Consider the following 9,999-nt stretch of genomic DNA (forward strand, 5'->3'; position numbering starts at 1 on the left):
GGGTCAGGCAGTCTCTGGTCCAATTTCCTGTTCAAATCAGGTCAGACCAGGCTGCTCAGGGCTTTAGCCAGTCAGGCCTTGGAAACCTACTGGGATTGAGACTACAGTAAACATTTGTGATACACTTCATTCCTGTGAGAAGCACAGTGAAGATTTTAAGTATTAAGGGATCATTTTGTTTGTAAGTAAAGAAAAATATCAAAACTTGTAAAAATCTTGTGTTACATAGGTTTATTGTTATGTACATAGTGTTTTACTGTATGTCTCATCAGTTCTAGAGAATTTACTCAGCATATTAACAGCAGAGACAGCCAGTTGAACAACTGTGGAATTGATTCACTTCATCCAGATATCTCTTTCTGTATCATAAGGGCTGCTGAATATAGGAACTTAAACTTTCTATTGCCAGATGCAGCATAGTTGGTTGCCTGTGCAGATAGGCTGCTGCTCCACATAGTCCTTGAGTGCAGCGTGGACTAGTTAGGAGGCTGGTTCTTGGGACACTCCCCTTTGGAGTGGAAGAGTTGATCTGCAGTTTCTGTTACTCTGAGCAGAGTCACTGGCTCAGAAGGAACTGAGATGAAACTTGGGATTCCTGATAAATGGTGCACAGAGCCCTCCTGAGAGGGGACAGCTGGATTTAACCAGATACTCCTGTGTAAAAGGTCTGATGTCTCCATGTTTGGACGAAATGGCAGCTCTTTCTGCTTGATGCTGGTGTAGCAGGCACACTCTGAGGGAATGAAGATGTTGTGACTTGCTGGTGTTGAGTGATGTTAAGGCTGGCTGTGACAGTGCAGAGCCAGCAGCACTTTGCCTGCTCAGCTCCCTGTGGCTGCCAATGCACTGGGTTAGACACAGCAGAAGTGAGAATGTAAAGATCCACATTTCAGATGAAACAACATGGCTTGTGTTAAGCACTTCTTAGCCTTCAAGTGGTTGAATCTCAGAGACACAGAGTTCCTGTGCATTGCTCAACAGGCCCATTAAGTTGTTACAGAACATGAGGTTCTCATCCCTCCCTTCTTGAGTATGTCATTTGATTTAACCTCAGCTGGTTTCCGGTGCCTGAAATCTGTGACACACTCCCTTTAGTGGGGGTCAAGACACAAGAATCTGCCTGCTTTAATCTAGTTTCAGCATCAGGGCTGTTAAGAACAGTCACAACCATTATTTGGAATATGCAAGTTTAAAAGAAAATCAGTGTGAAGAGTTATTCCTTTTTCTCTGTAATCTTTCTCAACGGGCGCTTAATTTTACATGTAGCAGGCTAGGTGTGTGTGATTATAGCTTTTCTATAATTAGTCACCTTTTTGTGGCTCTTGTAAAAAGTTGTCATTCCAGAGGGATCAGTAGAAGCCAGAGAATTATTTAATTCATTGCTGAGGATGGTGATGGTGTGCTGCTGTCTCTTTAGCCCACCAAGTCTGGGGGCATTTCATTACCTTTCAGGTGGCATGGTATCAGAAGGAAGGAATTCAGGAATACATCAAGTGCTCATTTAGGGCCCAAAATACCAAGATAAGCTACTTGCTTCACTGTAATTTATCAGAAAACAGCTCTTTTCTGCTGCTTATTAGTTCTAGTGTCCCATCAGAGGAACTAAGTGACTTCCCTCCCCTCTTTGGTCCTTCCTCCAGGTAACCCCAGTCCTGACTACTTTGTGGAACTTGCTGTGTTTAACCTCTGCTGTCAACCCATATTTGATGCATTAGGTGGCCCCACAGTGTGGTTTCCCCACTGAGCACCACAGTAAGTTGCAGACAGAAAAGCAAAGTTTGCTGAGAGCCACTTTGCCATGTACCTGCAGAAGTACAAGCAAAGAACTTCCTCTGTAAATCTGATGGCAAGGAGGCAGCTTCATTGCCAGACATCACTAATTGTCAGCCCTGTGATCAGTGATGTATTTAAACACCTAAGATTCAAGGAACTTCATCCCCACATGCGTATGTGGGGTATGTTGTATAGCAGAGACAACTGCTGGTCCTCAGATACAGATGGCCAGTGCAGCACCCAGCTGAAGTGGTGCTTGGGGAGAGCCTCACTCCTTGATGCTGGGAAACTGGGCTCATGCCACTGAGAGATAGGAAATAATAGGAAAGCATTGATGGCTGATTGGGCTGCACTGGCACAACAGGATCAGCCTGTGCTCTCTTACATTCCCTGCTGTCCATAGCCCTTGAGACTTCTAATCTTTACTGTGTCCAGATGCTGTCCCACTATGTCCAGGACAAAGATTTGCTGCTTCTGCACTTTCAGTACCATGATTTCCTAGTGCAGCTCAGCTTCCCATTCTCTTTCAGCCTTCTTTGCCTTGTCCTTTTCCACAGTGATGTCTCCCTATTGTCCAGTTGTTACAGTTTTTATGGGCTTCTATGAGCACCCCTAAGTGGTGGCTGTTTTTGCTAGGGGATCCTTGAGTCAGGCATTGAAGAAAGTGAGGAGATACCCTCCTGCTGTCAGGTCAGTTACTCACAATCCCATGGTCTCCCAGCTTCTATATTCTGTTGATCTGGAAATTCTCCAGTCCTTTTATTTCTAGGCATCATAGGGTGAGACTCTGATAGCCTTATAATGGGGGCATATGCCATCTCACAGGTGGTTCCTCCCATCTCCAACAGGCTATTGCAACAGTAAGCTGCAGCATGAGATGGAACACCCACATCTCTCCTGCCTGTTTCTCTTCTTTGCTGCTCCTTTTTACCCAGAGTATAGTTTATTTGATAACTAACTTCTTTTATTCAGCTGATTGTGGCTTTAGAAAAATAGACACTTTTTTCCTGGCATGCATTTGCTTGGCAAATGCATTTTTGCAAACTTGTATGTGACCAGGTCTGTCTTGAGAAAATCCCATTTCTCGGTTGGCCAGCAGAGAGAGCAGTCAGCATTCAGTGGATGTGCAGGCTGGGACAGGGACAGAGGTGGTCCCCTGGAGGCTCAGCCCTGCCAGTAGCTGTTACAGTTTGAAATGAGTCATTCTGAAAGCATTGCAGAGGTGATTTGTATCTTGCAAGGTTGTGGCTGAAGGCTGAGGTATTGCCCTTGACTGCCTGAGCCTGTAATGCCAGTGCAAGCCCTTCCTGCACACCAGGGGCCATATGGCAGCATCATCACACCCTGTGCCAGCTTGGGGGATCTGGTCAGCAGTCACAGACCCTACCATATTGGCTTGTTGTCAGTTTATATTTGGATACCTGGGGATGTTGCAATCTGATCTGGGCTATTCAGGAAGCAAAGGGACAATGGAGTGCATTTGTATAATCAAATTCTAGGATGAGACCGTTGGTCAGGACATTTTGACATGTGTGTCCTCCTCTGCTCATAGTCTCATTGTCCAGCCAGAGTCTCATGCATGCTCTGAGCACCATTCCTCTCCAAACTTCTACTGTAAAATGGCCATCTCTGGTTGGTCAGGTTTTCCTTGTTAGAATGAGTTTGGTCCATATTTTCTAATTTTTAACTTTTTTTTCCCTACCTTTTTTAGGAAGCAAGGGTTATAGACTAAATGACTTGAGAAAACTCTACCAGGGAGTAAGAATGAGGTGTGAAAATACCACCATGTCCCTACAGTAATCACAGTTACCTTGCACTGGGTGTTTTGCAGAACCATTCCCAAAACACTGTCTCTGACCCAGGTGGTGGCTGTCCCCCATACCTGGCATGAGCCACACTGCTGGGAGGAGGACCTGCAGAGCATCACTTCACATGTCACCCAGCAGAACAGATGGCTCCAAGTTTGGTGGGGTTACCCTTCTGTGATACTTTGGATTCACAGGCTTGGAAAATCTCATCTCCTCTAGAGGGAAAACCTGTCTGAACGTCTGTCTCTCTTCAGGCAATTATCTTCTCAGAAATTTAAGGAGAGAATGCTGGTGATTTTCTTCTGCATTCTGGCTTCCTTCTTATGCAGGACCTGGCCCAGTTGAGGCCAGGGTTAATGAAGCACACCCAAGGAAGGAGAGCCTGGAGACATCTGCCCGGGTTTGTGCACACTTCCCTGTGGAGCTCACCTCTTTCGTTTATGATCATGGAGTCAGAAGTGAAGCACTCCATACAAATGCAGCCTTTCAGCAAGTTAAATGCAGCTGCAGTAGTGGTTCTGGAAAATCTCTTCAGTTTGACCTAAGATAAACAAATATGGTTGTTTAAGTATCCTCAATGTTTCCTTATACTTACAGTAGGAAATACTTTGGATACTGAGGGCAGTTAAAACAAATCTTTCTTAGTTATCTGAGGCCTCTGGCAGGTCCCTGAGTTTCTGAGCAAGCTAAGCCACTTCCTAGGCATGAGGTGTACCAAGTTTCATTTTATACTCATAAAAATAAGCATTGAGAATCTGAGCTGTGAACTGCCACTCACAACACCCAGCTGAAGTGACATTATTCACCTGGTACTTGTGACGAATGTCTGCTTCCTACTCTGGAAGATGAGCAGGATGTTTCCAGTGAGCTGGATTCCTGACATTATATTACTTAAAAGCAGGAAATGCTCATTTTGCTTGGTTCAGCATCATACCAGCCTTCCCATGCAAGGCTATATCTGGAACCCAAACACTGCAATAAGGCAGGAATCATTATAGGTTATTTTTTTTCAAACAGCCTACACAGTAAGAAGATGGTAGTTATCTCAGCCTTCCCTTCTTTTCAGTATGCAATTGTGGTGGTGTGCTTCCCCTCTCAGCTTGGCTGCTGAAATGGCAGCACACCAGCTCCATGCTTGGAGCCATCCCGAGAAAATGTTCTGCTGCAGCTTTTAACCATTTAGCTGCAAAGCTCCCACCACTTCCACTGTTCCAACTGCTGGGGTGGAGCAAGGCTTGCCAGCCCTTGCTTATAGCAAGTGTAATCAGTTCCACTATTTACACTGCACTCATCACAGAGCACTTTGCTGTATGAAACAGCCAGAGTTATATTTATATCAGTACAAAAACAAAGTCATCACAAATCCAGGAGGCAACATTCAGAGTAATTTTTTCTTGCTGCATGACATTATTTCTTTGGCAGTTCAAACTTTTTTCAGGCAGAGTCACTCTCTTAGGAAGAAAATACAGCCCACTGTAAGTCAGGAATCCCACCAGTATTTATCTTTACTTGTGTTTTTCTCTTGCATGAAGGAAATGCAACTGTTTAGTCAAGTAACCTCTGCCAGTTGCTACTTTGGTACAAATATGCAGAGCTGCTAGCTAAGTCCATGGAGTTGTCTTAGTACAACTAAAAGCAGAGTTCAGAGTTCTGCTTTTGGCAGAAGTACTAAAAATACCTTTTAATATGCTACAGTATGTGTCTGGCCAGGAGTTTTCAAATGCATTGTCCATGGAGTTCCCATAAAGTAAACAGAGCTTGATATGCTTGATCCTGAGACACAAAATACCCAGCACTGTGGGGTCCAGCTGTTCTTGCTGGGTCACCAGCAGGGTGCTCCCCCTGCCTTGTTCCCAGCAGTAGGCTGGGAAGAAGGGACTCAGGGGAGATTTCCAGTGCTCTGCCTGCCATATTTGTCAGAGATCCTTTACAGGGCCGATTGTTTATTTAATTGTCATTCTCATTCAACTTATTTGATAACTATTAAATAAAACACCTCAGATCAGGTGTTTTAGAGATCTGAAAGACCAGGTGAGGAGCTTTGTTGTCAGCAAAGAAGACCCACTCATATTCTCAGCATCTCCTGCTTGTCAGCCTTTCCATGCTCCATGAGGAGGTCAGATCCATGCAGAGAGGCAAAGCCCAAGCCTCCTCTGAGCTGGTTCCAAGGGCTGTGTGAGCAGGGGCATCCTTTCCAAGGCAGAGAGCCTGATGAAACCTTTCTACCAATGTTCTCTGTGGCCCTACTGCTTTGAACTGCTGTGGGCAGCAGGGCTGTGGAATGGCTCAGCCTGGCCCTGGCCAAATGGGTGCAGCTTCCCAGCCCTTGCCAGGGACCATTGGTCCCCTCTGCTCCCTGCCTGCAGGAGCAATGCAGACAGTGAAGGTTGCAGGACATTACCACCCCACTCAAGATCATGGAATGGTTTGGGTTGGAAGGGACCTTAAAGATCATCTAATTTCAATCCCCCTGCTGTGGGAGAGACACCTTACACTGACCAGGTTGCTCCAACCCCCATCCAACCTGGCAAGGATGCTTGCTGGCCTTACAGACATCTTCAGAAATGGGGATTATTTGTGATCATTCAAAATGCAAATGCCCTGGCTTAGCACGTGGAACTCAAAAAATCACACGTGGAGATTGCCCAGTACAGAGAACATCTGAAGCCTGACATGTGACAGAAGTACACGTGTGGGGTCCAAAAGAGGTGTCACCGTCTTCACTGACACTTGGTCTCCTCTGAGCTGGCGTTGTTGTGTCTCACAATAAGGTCCCCTGCCTGCCTGCATAGTGCAAAGAGCCTGCTCCCAAGCACTGTTAGACTGCTCCTTGCTGCTGCTGAGTGCCATTGGGAAAGTGATCCATGGAGTCCAGTGCTATAGCCATTGGCATTGCTGGAATAGCAAATGGAAGCTTTGTTTTGAGCTTTCTGTAATAAAACACCATGCTGCTGGGGTACACAGGCTAGCTAGGGTTTCACTGCCCACTTAAGAAAATGAGGGCAAAGGGTGATTAAATATTGAGTGGTCTGCAAGATCTCAGCACATGCAGTTCATCTGGTAACCTGAGGATGGGCTGGAGGTACATGTGGCTTCCTAGATACCTGAGAGGGTATTACAGCAACCCATCCTGGCCAGCAAGAGGAGCTTTTGGGGTTCCTCCATTAGTCTCCAGTGCCAGGAGACCTCAAGGGTCACAGGTGTGGCCATGGAGAGACACCAAAATGAGGATCCTTGGAGTACCTGTATCCTTTTCCATTTAGCTTTCCACCTCTTCTGTAAACCAAACACCATTTCTGGCAGTAGTAGACTGTCAAGCAGGCTGCACTGACATCAAGCAGAAGATAGTAATGAAAAAACCAGAAAAAAGATTAATGATTAATGCAGAAATTCCCTCCTACCCCACTACCCCAGGATGAGCCATATCCTAAAGCCTCTCCTTCAAGCAAAGCTGCTGCAAAGGTACAAATGCTGCAAGGGCTCCTGCTCCACTCCCTCCCTCTCTGGCACAAGCATGGTCAAGTAAATCTGGATAAATTGTAGGTCTTTCCTTTCTGAGACCCTTAGGCCAGCATTCTAGTGATTTTAACTTCCATAATCCTCCTTACCCCATACTCCCTTGGAAACACTTAAAGATGTTGTTTTTTTCTGATATAAGCTGTGCCAAAGCTTGGTTCCTTTATGAAGACAAACTGGCAGTGGAAATATTGACAGCTATACAGAGAAATATTGTATTGCTTAAAGAACTTTATTTAGATTGCTCCATTGCGGGGACAGTTGTTTGTTGGTTGAGGTTTTTTTTTTCTTTTTGGACAGTGCTAAAGACGCCATAAAATTAGCTACAGTATTATTGCAGTGATTTCTACACAGCATGTTCGTGTGCCTTCAAAATTAAAAGAAACCATGGTAGAACTAAGCAAATAAATATTCTAGAGAGGACTAATCCCTTTCCTCCATGCTCCCAGCAGCCCCAAAGGAGGGCAGAACAGCAGAGGCAGGCTGAGCAGTGCAGAGGATCCTTGGGAAGGCTTTGTTGCTCTGCCATAGGGATATTAATATTTCTGGCCAGCTGACAGCATGTGTGGCAAATGTAAACGTTTGGCTGCAGCAGAGATGCAGACGAGGGAGGTGAGTTGTGCACAGGATGAAAGGGGTGCCTGCAGCAGCAGAGGGCTCAGGGACACGCAGCCATCCGGGCAGGGACAGTGCCCGTGCAGTGGAGCAGGCACTTGGTGCCTCTGCAGCCTTCTGGGGTCCAGGGAGGGTTAAGAAACCGTGGAAATGCACATTAGGGGGCTGAGGAAAGTTCTCAGAACAGTCTGGAGGATGCTTGCAGCACTGCTTTTGACCATGGTGTGTTTTGCATCAAAACAGCAGCAATTTTGCTGGGGGTGGAGGGAATAAGTGGGTGAAGAGCACCCAGGCCTCTGCTTTCCAGCTCTTTCCAAGCAGGCCAGCTGTCCACACTCCTTCTGGCTTAATTCATGTCCTGGGTTCTTTACAGCAATTTTTTAAAGCTGGAGCCTCAGCCTGTACATCCTCAGCCATAGCAGTATCCCTGTGCTGCTGCCTAGGGCCAATGAGCCTTTGAGCTCTTACTTTCCTGAAGGGCCAAGCAAGGGAATTTTGCAGCCCCTAATCCAAATAAACAAAAAACAACTTTGTAAATATTTCAAAAATGCCTTGAGGCCTTAGGCAGCCTGAGGAGAAGGTGTGCAAGGTGCTGTTATGCCCAGGGTGTTACAAACCTCTGACTGGCTCATGTGCTGCAGGATGGGTGCTGTGTAGTGGCTGCTCTCTTGCAGCTGCCACACGTGCTCGTGCATGTGTGTGAAATGGCCTAACTTGGCTTTTCCTTCTGCTGAATGTTCAGCATAAGCAGGGAATAATAAAATTCAATTTTTCCACTGGGACCAGAGGAAACATATTACTGCCTGGGTGTAGCTGAGGGCAGAGTCTGGCACATTATTTTCAGTGTAATAATTCCCACGAGGCCTTGTGGAAACTCAGCTTTTTCTCTTTTTTCTTCTCATTTTTCTACTTCCTTAAACTTTCCAAAATACTCTGCTCTAACATATTTTCCCTAGTCCCATCTGTTAGTGAGAAGAGAAAAGGTTAAATTCTCCTTTCGTACTATAATGTAATTCATTTCCTGTTTTTCACAACTGTCTAGACACAGATCTAACAAGCATTAACCCTGAATCCCACCATTGGGTTAAAAATAGTGGCTTTAAAAATAAAAGTGTGTGGTAAGAGTAAGATTGTATGTTTCTACCTACCACCAGGAGACAGTGCTTTTAAATGAGAACCATTTAATTAGCTATATGTAACAAAAAAAATTACTTCAGTTTCAGAGGTTTAAAAAGGCTCCTGGTTGCTTTATATATACCAGCAGTAACACAGGCCCTGCTGACTTGTGGCATGGGCAGGTTGATTCCCCCACAGGAGTTATATTTATCTGGATTTACACCTCTAGCTATATTAAAAAAAAAAAGAAAGAATAAATTCCACTTCAGTCAGAGAGCTATAAAAAGATTGGGAGAATGTAATTTAAGAGAGGACCAATGTTGAAAACCACAGTCAGCTTCTGGTGGGAGACCCGTGGACAAAATGTGCCCCAAAGCCCAAGGGAAAAAGTGATGGCCATGGAACCAAGAGACACCTCGTGCTGGGAAGGCAAGGGATCAGTGTTGTGTCCCAGCCTAGCAGAGCACTGGAATGTTCAGTCATGGCCAGGCCAGAGGGGCTCTCATCAGCTCAGGCTGGATCATGTTTGGGCTGGAGGCTGGCCCCAGGCTGAGCCAGGCAATTGCCACCTGTGGGTGTGCTGCCTCCTCTGACACTTCCCACCAGCTGGGCTGTCACACTGGGGTGGCAGGAAGGAGAGAAGAGACTTCTGGCTTGGAACATGAGCTAAATCCCTCACAAAAGTGAGAATTTTGCTTGTGGAGGAAATTCAAGGAAAAGCAAAACTATAGCCCACCCCAGCTTGGCACAGGGTGCAGACATGGAGTGAGGCAGCTTCTTGACTGACACACCTTTCACATCAAAGATTACCCACAGAGACATCATATTTTATGTCCTTCAAGAATAAAAATAAATGCTGGTAAGAATTAGCTTAACCCAATGCTTAAAAGCCCTGCTAAAAGAAGTCAAAATCCCTGGTGTGCCGAGACAAGGAGGAACTTGCATTTCCTGCACTGACTAAATGTCTGTCTATAGACGCAAATCCAGTGGGATGGTTTGTTTATTTATCCCATGAAGCTGGGAGTGGGTGTCTTCTCTGTTCCACCATCTACTTCCAGCCACTGAATGAAAGCAGCAACACTTTTGGGGAGCTCTGGGATGGATCTGACACCTCAGCTGCAAACCTGTGTGTGCTGGTGTCCAGATTCAAGGTCTCTTCTGACCAGGACTG

General features: G+C 45.7%; 1 protein-coding gene across 1 annotated transcript in view; it reads left to right on the plus strand.

The window, feature by feature from the left end:
* Positions 1 to 9,999, plus strand: part of NTAQ1 (N-terminal glutamine amidase 1) — a 38,296-nt gene that overhangs the window by 13,350 nt on the left and 14,947 nt on the right. The window lies entirely within an intron of this gene.

Source organism: Erithacus rubecula (assembly GCF_903797595.1).
Source record: "Erithacus rubecula genome assembly, chromosome: 3".
NCBI classification, from domain to species: domain Eukaryota; kingdom Metazoa; phylum Chordata; class Aves; order Passeriformes; family Muscicapidae; genus Erithacus; species Erithacus rubecula.